This window comes from Phaseolus vulgaris, chromosome 3 (assembly GCF_051622355.1).
Source record: "Phaseolus vulgaris cultivar YP4 chromosome 3, ASM5162235v1, whole genome shotgun sequence".
Lineage (NCBI taxonomy): Eukaryota > Viridiplantae > Streptophyta > Magnoliopsida > Fabales > Fabaceae > Phaseolus > Phaseolus vulgaris.
In genome coordinates, this window is record NC_143500.1 from 31,512,500 (window position 1) to 31,523,066 (window position 10,567).

Genomic DNA, 10,567 nt, shown 5'->3' on the forward strand with positions numbered 1-10,567 from the left:
TGAAGTCAGGGGCGACAGCGACGGAAGCAGGGGAAGCAATGGTTTCTGCCGGCGGCGGAGGCGGGGCAGATTCGGCGCCTTCCCCCCTTTCCTCGTGGAGTGTCATGGGGGGGAGTGAGGTCGCACTCGGAGGGTTATCCATGAAGGGGTTCCCTCCCTGGGGCGACGCCTCTACCGAAAGAGGAACCCGCGTAGATTTTCTTCTTCTGAAGGGAGCCACGCCTTCTGAGTCCTCATCATCCGTTAGAACCTCCAAAACCCGTTTCCCTTTGTCAAGGGGGGTTGGAGCCGGTGACGAGGCCGCGGCTAGGGGAACAACGGCGATGGGTAGAGGAGAGCGAGGAGTCTGAAGTGCTGCAACGCTGCGAGGAGATGACGGAGGTGAACTCGAGATAGCCTCGACGGTGATCGGAGGAGGCGGCGACAGAATCAGCGGGGGAACAGGATCAGCAGCAGGGGTGGAGGAGGCGCCCGCCTTGGCGGCGCGTGCCTCCTTCATTGCCTTCGCCAGCATCATTCTCTTGGAAGCGCCCATCATCGATCCTTCATCAAGACAGGCCAAGCAGCAAGAATTAGTACTAAAGCAGCTATGCGAATTCACAATACATGAAGAGACGTGAAATGCAAGTAACATGGCACAGTGTAAAACGAGCACAATAGTATGGGGGGAACAAACACTCGATAGCAGGCTGTTCATAGCAAGAAAGACAAGGGGAGAGCCCCTTACCAAAATAGGTGGTCAGGGCGTGGGCATTGTACTCGCTAGCGACCAGCTTCAAGGTATCAAAGATGATCCCCAACCCCGCCAAGGCTTTGCTTACCTCCCTATCAGCGGGAGATAACTCTTCCAGGGTTTTGGCCCTGAGCAATTTAGGGCGCTCCGTCCAGTAAAGGGGGAAGCCATCCAAAGCTGTGGGATCGTGCTTGGTGCTGCACACCCTGAAGAATTTCCCTTTCCAGTTCTTGTAAGAATTCTGGAAGAGGGATAGGAGGATCCTGCCTGCGATCCCGAAAAAGCTTACCTAGAAGCTTTTCCCCTGTTTCTTCACCTCAAAGAAATGCAGGAAGATATCTACAGAAGGGGGGATGCCCAGGTATCTACAAAGAATCTGAAAGCCCGGCACGAATGCCCAGCTGTTGGGATGAAGCTGGGCGGGGGCAGTGTTGATTTCAGTGAGAAGCTCCCGTTCGAAGGGAGTGAATGGGAGACGCACTCCTACGCGCTTGAACACGGTCTGGTACATGAAGAAGAAGGGTTTCCTCTTTCTAGGTCTGTCGTCCAAAAAAACAGGTTCCCCAGGCCTGCCGGGACGGACGGATATGTGGGCGTCGTGGGTGCGGCAGAAGGCGTTAAAGTTGTACAAATGGGGATCCCCCCGGTGAGCTTCCAGGTCCTGGAAGGAAGTCAGGCTGGTGCATTCACTCAGGAGCTCGTCGGGGGCCCAGGGGTAGAAGGCTTTGTAGTTGGACTTGGGGGTCGTGGGAGAAGAATCAGGCTCCGTGTTCGCGCGCGTCATGGTGAAAATAGATAGCTGGAGAAAGAAGAGAAGAAAAAGGGTTTAGCAAGTTTAGCTATGGCAAGAAGGGGAAAGAACCCCAGGAAGCGTCACCCACGCGAGAGAAATCAGAGGAGGAAGAAGAAGCGGAGAAATGCAGTAATAACGAGAATAACAACAGTCCCAGGCAATTCAATGAATCCTATAATGCGACGAAAGGGAAGAGTCGTGAATACTCGAGATCGTACCTTTGTTATTGGAATGGAGGCAGTAGACGAGCGCAGCAAGGAGGGAATCGTGATTGCAGAGGAAAGGGGTTTTGGAGGCGATGAACAGTGCGGAGTTGCATAGTGAATGAATGTAACAGTAGGGTGAGCGCGGGGTTTGGAGTAACTTAAACGTTACATTTCGCAACTCGAGAGGTGCTAACGTAGGGCCGTGGGATCGTGCCACGCGTCAGAGGATCAATTGCCCAAGGGAAACGCAAAGGTCCCTGGAGGATGGCCGCGCGATGGGCCACGTGGCGCGCGATCAAGGGTAGCCCAAAAGGTGTTATCATCCTCATTTCAGGGAATGTCCAATCAGTCATTAAGAATACCCCTGTGGTTCAGAAAATGTCGCGTCAATAATTCGAAGAGTTGCTGAGTCAGCAGAGAATGACATGTCATCAGGATGGCACGTGGACGGCGTGGGCGAGGCTTTAGTCTTGACGCTGAAGACAAGTCTTCGGCTTAAGACTGGGGGGCTTGTGTACCGTCCCGTATCCGGGCGTTGACTAAGTCAAGGTCAAAGTCAACTGCTGGAGAGACAAAGTCAACACAAGGCGTCGCCTGGGTGGAGAGACGCCAAGAGGAAGCGTCGCCAAGGCAAGGTGTCGCCTAGGTGAAGGCGTCGCCCAACCAGGGCGTCGCCAGATCAAACAGTGCTAAAGTAAGGCAATCACGGTGTGGTTCCCCGATACCCATGGGTAGGAAAGACCATGGAGGGAGCGACGCCGTGGGAAGGCCTCAGGTCCCAATAGCACGGGGCAGCGATAAAGAGAAGGAAAAGGTGGCTTCAAGGCCATAGTAATAGTACCAGTGAAGGGCAGCCTGACTCGTGAAGTGCTCCTGCCGCCCCAGAGACGCCCGTGGGGCAGATACGACTTAAGAGGAAAGTCACGCCCAGGGCAACCGGGTGCAGAGTACAAAAGGAAGGCAGATACGCTCTCAAAGTAAGTGACTAGATACTTGGGGGCATGAGTTGGCACCCAAAAAGTCACCCCTAGCGCAGTAGCACTCTCAGCAGGAGGACTCACACGTAGAAACGTCCCCAGATGGGCAGAAACGCCCCCAGATGGGGTCACGGCGTCGTGAGGCCCTCCACGTGTACAACAGCCATGTCAGAATGGAAACACCCTTTAGTCAGGTGCCAGGTAATTAAGAGTCATTCAATACAGTTTCCCTTTCGAGCATTCAGGTACTATAATGGCTCCCGAGCGTTTCAACGTCTTAAATGCGCTACGTTTTCTAATTAAACGCTTTAATGAGTGCGTTACGTTTGTGATTAAAAGCGCTTTAAGGCGCTTTAAATGCTTGGGTAGTTTAAATAGCGCGGAGAATGTTGGAAAAAGGGGGAACTTTCGGCAAATTTACCAGAGAACTCTCTAGTTGCTGGCTCGTGCTTCAAGGTTACGTACAAGCGACTGGGGAATATTTTTGCCTGAAAGAGACAACACACACATATACACAGTTCTTTTACCACCTTCAGAGTGCCATACGAGGTGCTCAGACACGTAGGTGGACAGTTTTTGGTGTTTCTTGCTGACTGACTTGAGCGTCGGAGTGCACACGGCCGCTAGGGCGCCTTTTTGTCCTCTTTTTTGCAGGAATCCACAGGCTACCAGTGGGAAGGAGTCCCTAGCTGACGGTTGAGGTCGCGCACGAAGACGTCCCGGTCAACCGGACGGAACAGAATTCTTACTAAATACCATGAGTTTAAGAACTTCCGTAAAATATCATGGGTTTAAAAATTGTTTGTTTTGGTACCATAACAGAAAAATTGTTTGTTTTGGTACCATAACAGAAAAATTGTTTTATCTTTGTAAAATATATTTAACAACCGATTGATTCGAGGACCCGTTCCGTAAAATATCATGAGTTTAAGAACTTCCGTAAAATATCATGATTCGAGGAAACAACCGATTGTTTGTTTTGGTACCATAACAGAAAAATTGTTTTATCTTTGACTGAGCTTTAAATGCTTTAAATGATTTAACTGTTTACGCTTCATTCTTTAAATGCTTTGACCAATCATTAAATGCAATGAATAAGTTTGTTAAGATTTGATAACAAACAACATCTTTGAATAAATTCAGAAAAACAGATTTGAGTAACAATATATTTAACAAGTTTTTGAATACAGATTTTGAGTTTTTTCAAAAGAGCTGAGATTGCTTAGAGTTTGTGATTGATTAAAGTGTGTGGAATAGGATTCTGCTTGTATTGATTTCAGATTATCTTCTGTAACAAGTTTAATCCTTGTACTCTGTTGAACAAGTTTCGTTTGTGTGTTTGCTGAGATTTGTTGTGTGTTCTTGAGGGGATCAAGATCAGAAATCTTAGTGTTGGTGTGTTGGCCAAGAGAAGTGTGTGTCTTGAGGAGATCAAGGTCACTTTCTTGGTTTTGGTGTAAGTGATCAAGGTGTGGTTGCTTAGTGGATTTCCTCAGTGGTTTCTGAGAAGACTGGATGTAGCTCTGGGTTTAGAGTGAACCAGTATAAACATCTGTGTGCAATCTCTCTATCCTTAATCTCTTTAAATTCAGTTTTGATTTTGTTTGTTGGTATAAACAACCGATTGTTTCAGCGAAACAACCGATTGTTTTTCTGGTACTGCTGTTTTTGCTTGCTGTTTTTGGCAAACTGGATTCCTTATCAATTGTTTCTTGAGATAATTTCATTCTTGACTTAAAATTTTGCGAAAACCCTCTTTAAACAATTCACCCCCCTCTAGTTTAAAGCCATCCATTCTAACAAATTTGTCCAACATCTATTTCTATATTGTGTTTGGTTTCTTTGTTTCAAGTGGATAGGCATCTTGATGGTACAAAACAAGGACATGAGGAAGCATTTTGAGAACTTTCATTTAGTTCGCATGTCTGATAAGCAGAATCAGATTTGGAGAGGAATGTGGGTAGCAATAGTTTGAAGTATTTGGGAGCAAAGGAATAAGGTTCTGTTCAAGCAAGGGGTCCCTGATGTAGGAGAAATTTCTCAATCGGCTCAACTCCTTTCTTGGCAATGGCTGAAACACAGGGTGAGACCTTTTTCATATGCATTTTCTGATTGGCAATTGAATCCTACTCAATGCCTTCTTAGTGTTCGATAAAAGGAATGCTAGTAAGGGTACATGGGGTTTAATTCTGGGTTTGCAGGTGAATAAGGGACTAGGAATGTGCTGAAACACAGGGTGAGACCTTTTTCATATGCGTTTTCTGATTGGCAATTGAATCCTACTCAATGCCTTCTTAGTGTTCGATAAAAGGAATGCTAGTAAGGGTACATGGGGTTTAATTCTGGGTTTGCAGGTGAATAAGGGACTAGGAATGTCTCGATTATTGCAAGAACCTTCTAGTGGATTGGGTAGTTTTGTGTTGATGCTGTAAAATAAAACATGATGGTGAATACATGGGTTTTGAAGGGCACGAACAGTTGCCGCAAATTGGCTTTGTTCCATTGCTGGCTGGAATAATAGTGTATCTCGACAATTGTTTCAATTTTTAAACAAAAGAAGGGAAATGTTATGTTGGTTCTAGAGTTGGTGGATTGGTTGTTTTTGGATGGCCTTGTGGCAGCTAAGGTTGTGGGCTTTGTAAGGTAGCTTGAAGATTTCTGTATGTTGATCTTTGGTAGCACATATATCTGAAGTTAGTGTATGCATTGGTTGCTGAAGGCTATGCAGACACAAATATGGTTTGTTGTCATGTGAGAACCTATCTTGATATAATCCAAGCCAGCAAGGATATGACCAAGGACTCACATGACCATTCACACTATGAGAAGTCATCTCAACTTTCAAATGAAGACCCCGCCAAGGATCTAGCAGACCTCACCAAAAGAAGAAATGGGCAAAGACCAGAACATCAAATGTTCTTTCTTCTGTTCTTCTTAAAAATAAAACATGTTCTAAATAATTTGGGCTCACTTTAGGGGTCCAAATAGCAAGATAGACTAGAATAACGTGCCTTTAGCATAATAGGGGGTGTAGTTATCATTTTAGTTTGTTTCTAGCCCTTTATGAAGGAAAACTGACCTAGTTTCTAGAACATTAAGCCTAGGGTGCGTTTTTCACTTAGTCAAACCCTAAAGGCAGTCCCTCACACATTTACCATCCTATCATTGCTCATCTTGTTTTCCAAGGCACTCATTCCTATAAATAAGGTGTTTTACTCCATGTATTTTCATGTTGAATTTGAATAGAAAAGTTACTCTACACAAATTGTGTGAGGTGTTTGTGAGGCTTGTTTTCTCTTAGCATTAGGTCTCATCTTGAGTGATTTGGAGAGCTCTCAAGTGGCGGTCATCTCACTTATCTTGGAGGAAGACCACACTCCAAGTGGCTTGACCAAATCGCTTCCATCTCATAAGCATTTCCTTTCTTCATCTCTTCCATTTTTTCATTACTCCATTTATCTTTGTGTTCTTATTTTTCTTCATTGTCAATTCGGTTTCCATCATGCTTTTATGTTTCCTTCCATGTTCATTTAATTTTCACCCTTCATCATCAATCACCATATACTTGTATTTTTCCTTTACCCTCTAGAAGTGAACATTCACACTTACTTAGCCACTTGGTTAAGTTCGTGTCTAGTGGGGATCTTCTTTGGCTTCTCACCTATAATTGATAAAAGTCTCAATCCTAAGTAAAGTGTCACATATAAAATGCCTAAATTTAAAATCAACTCACATCATGTGGTATCCAGAGCTTAGGTTCTTGAGCTTATTTTGCTTTGAGTTGATTTGGCACTTTATTTTTCTTGCACCTTTAATTCCTTGTCTTTACATTCAAGCACCTTTAGTTTCTTATCTTTACATTCAAGCACGTTTAATTTCAGCCTTTTACTTTCTTGCTTTTCAATTCGATCTTATTGTTATTCAATAACTTTGTTCACCTTTTGAATGTTCTTTTGTGTCTTTTATTGTTCTTGCCTCTTTTGCCTTGAGCCATATGTTCTTTAGTGTTCTAGGAGTCCTTCTATTTTGATTCTATTTTCTTTGCTTTTAATTGTGAAAGTTTAAAAGTATTTGGAAGTTTGTTTTAGTAGAAGTAGATTTAAGTTCCAAACAAAAGATTTCAAGTGATCAATTAATTTGAATCCCAAACTTTTTGTGATAATTGGAGGTAAATGAAAATATGCATGACAAAAATTATGGACATCTTATTTCCATAAACCAAAAACAAGTATAAAAAAAAAGTTGCGCAAATTGTTTGTTCCAATCTTTTCAAGAGCAACATTTCCAAAAATAGTGGATTCGTTTTATTTGGCAATTGATTTCAACCTTGTGCAATTTTTATCCTTTTGCTTTGACAATTTCTAAAGAAAAGAAAACTTCATTGTTAAAGGTTTAGTAAGTGTCTTAGAGTCTTTTTGTGTGCTTTTCTTTCTTGTCTTTCTTTAAAGTTTTGTCATCATCTCTTTTTTTATCTTGGTTTAGCTTTTTTGTTTTGAGCTTTTCTTGTTTGTCTTTTAAAATTCTTTAGTTTTGTTGTGGTTGTTTTGAGATCAAGTGTTAAGGGCTTTTTCCTTTTTCATTTGAGAGCTTGCAACACTAAGATAGACCTTTATTGAGAGAAATTTCTTTTTGAGTGCTATGTTCAATTCTCTTCTTTGCTACACAAAAGAGTGCCACAAGTGAGGACAGAGTTATTAACTTTTCTTTCACTAATTGTTTGTTCTCTTTGTGCAATTTTTATGGCTAATCTTTCTTCGAGGGAATCATCCAAACCTGAATCTCCCCAAAAGGCCTTTCTTATGGGTGAGCTTGCAGCAACCAAAAGAGCATTAGCCCAAAAAGAAGAAGACATGCGACAATTGGAAGAGAGATTGCAAAGGTTTGAAACGGCACAAACAAGACAACCAAGAGGAAGGAGGTGGGAGCAAAGGAGAGCCTTAAGGAGTTACTCCCATTATGATAGCCAAGAAGAAGAGCAAGAGTGGAGGATGCACCAATATGATGAAAGGTGCCACCCACACCAACCATCCAAGCCATCTTTCCCTTTTAATAAATTGCCAATTTTTAATGGGGAAAGTGATCCCAATGTATATCTAGGATGGGAAGCTACGGTAGAACAAATTTTCAATGTGTATGAGGTCCAAGATGACCAAAATGTTAGGTTATTTTCCCTAGAGTTTTTAGACTATGCCAGGCAATGGTGGCACAAAATTTTAATGGACATTGGACTAAACAAGAGGCCAACTGTGGTCTCTTGGGACGATTTAAAATTATGCATGCACGCGTGGTTTGTTCCTCCTCACTATAAGAAGGAACTCTTGTTGAAGCTCCAACAGCTTCAACAAGGACCTAGAAGTGTAGACGAGTACTTTAAGATCTTGAAACTACTTTAACTAAAATTGACATGCATGAAAGTGAAGAGTCTAAAATAGCTAGATTTGTAAGTGGATTAAGGAGAGAAATCAAAGATGTGGTAGAACTGTATGAGTATTCCTCATTGGAAAAATTGGTTAACCTAGCCATCAAGGTTGAATCTCAACTTTCAAAGAAAACTCATTTCAAAACCACTCATAATGATGGCTTCTACAAATCATCTTGGAAAGACAAAAACAAAGTTTCTTCAAAAACTTTTCCTTCAAATTTTGTGAAAGATTCCACTTACAATCCTAGAAATTCTAAACCCTCCACTTATACACCTAAGTCATCCACCAAAACCTCCAATCAAAAAAGTTTTAAGTGTCTAGCTTTTAGGCATATTGCAGCCAATTGTCCTTCTAAGAGAAATATGATGGTTAAAGAGAGGGCTGTCATGAGTGATCATAACTCTCAAAGGTCTAGGTCCCCTACCACTTCTAGGAACCAAAGTGAGGAAGAGTGTGAAATTCCATGTGAGGGAGACTTGTTAGTAGTGAGGCGCATGCTTAGCCAAGTCCAACAACCTTTTGATGAAAGTCAAAGAGAAAACATTTTTCACACTAGGTGTCTCATTAATTACAAGTTGTGTTCCTTAATTGTGGATGAGGGTAGTTGTACAAATGTGGCAAGCACAAGAGTGGTGGACAAGCTTGGGTTACCCACCATCTCTCATGCAAATCCCTACAAGCTTCAATGGCTAAGTGAAGAGGGGGGGGGGAAATAGTAAATAAACAAGTCCTCATAGCCTTCTCAATTGGTAAGTACAAGGATGAGGTCTTGTGTGATGTTTGTACCTATTGAAGCCACACACATTCTTTTAGGTAGGCCATGGCAATTTGATAGGAAAACTTTACATGATGGCCTTACCAACAAAATCTCTTTTACCTTCCATGGGCATAAGGTCACACTAAAATCTCTCTCACCAAAAGAGGTCCATGAGGACCAAATAAAAATGAAAAACAAAAGAGAAAATGAAAAAGAGAAAGAAAGAAAAGATAAATCGGGTCACAACATATCATCTTACACAACTAAATCAATCATGTTGACTCGTGCCATGCTACCAACTGCACCTTCAAGGTGTCCTTCTTCCTTATCTTTTTCATTACCAAATAAAACTAATTATTTGACATCTTGGACAAAGAAATATTGAGATGAACATCAAACACCTCCTAAAGGAATCCACCTTTTGAGAGGATTTATATCACCAAGTCCTTTCATCCCCAATTATTTTTTCCCAAAATGGCTTGTATGTAGAGATTCTCCTTTTGAACTCCCCAAGCTTAAAGAACATAAGTTTGTTTCACTTTCCACACCTTGCACTCTTTTATATGTGAACAAAATAACTACGTTATTTGCAGGAGTTCTAAATTCGAGGTTGGATTCTCAAAAACCTAGGGGGCATGATACAATCCAAGCCAACAAGGATATGACCAAGGACTCACATGACCATTCACACTATGAGAAGTCATCTCAACTTTCAAATGAAGACCCCACCAAGGATCTAGCAGACCTCACCAGAAGAAGAAATGGGCAAAGACCAGAACATCAAATGTTCTTTCTTCTAGTCTTCTTAAAATTAAAACATGTTGTAAATAATTTGGACTCACTTTATAGGTCCAAATAGCAAGATAGACTAGAATAACGTGCCTTTAGCATAATAAGGGGTGTAGTTATCATTTTAGCTTGTTTCTATCCCTTTAGGAAGGGAAATTGGCCTCGTTTGTAGAACATTAAGCCTATGATGCATTTTTTACTTAGTCAAACCCTAAAGGCAGCCCCTCACACATTTACCATCCTATCCTTGCTCCTCTTGTTTTCCAAGGCACTCATTCCTATAAATAAGGTGTCTTACTCCATGTATTTTCATGTTCAATTTGAATAGAAAAGTTACTCTGAACAAATTATGTGAGGTATTTGTGGGGCTTGTTTCCTCTTAGCATTAGGTCTCATCTTGAGTGATTGGAGAGCTCTCAAGTGGCAGTCATCTCACTTATCTTGGAGGAAGACCACACTCCAAGTGGCGTGACCAAATCGCTTCCATCTCATAAGCATTTCCTTCCTTCATCTCTTCCATTTTTCCATTACTCCATTTATCTTTGTGTTCTTATGTTCTTATTTTCTTCCATTGTCAATTCGGTTTCCATCATGCTTTTATGTTTCCTTCCATGTTCATTTAATTTTCGCCCTTCATCATCAATCACCATATACTTTTATTTTTCCTTTGCCCTCTAGAAGTGAACCTTCACACTTACTTAACCACTTGGTTAAGTTTGTTGTAAAACAGAATCTCTATTTGTAAAACAGATTCTATAATATTGCAAAACAGAAAACCTAGAAACAAAGTATGTGCAGAAACGGAAATCTGAGTGAGCGCACAAACCTCCAAAACCTTTGTTCGTAGAGGACCAACGTTCGAAACCCTCGTTTCGCAGAGGTTCAACAT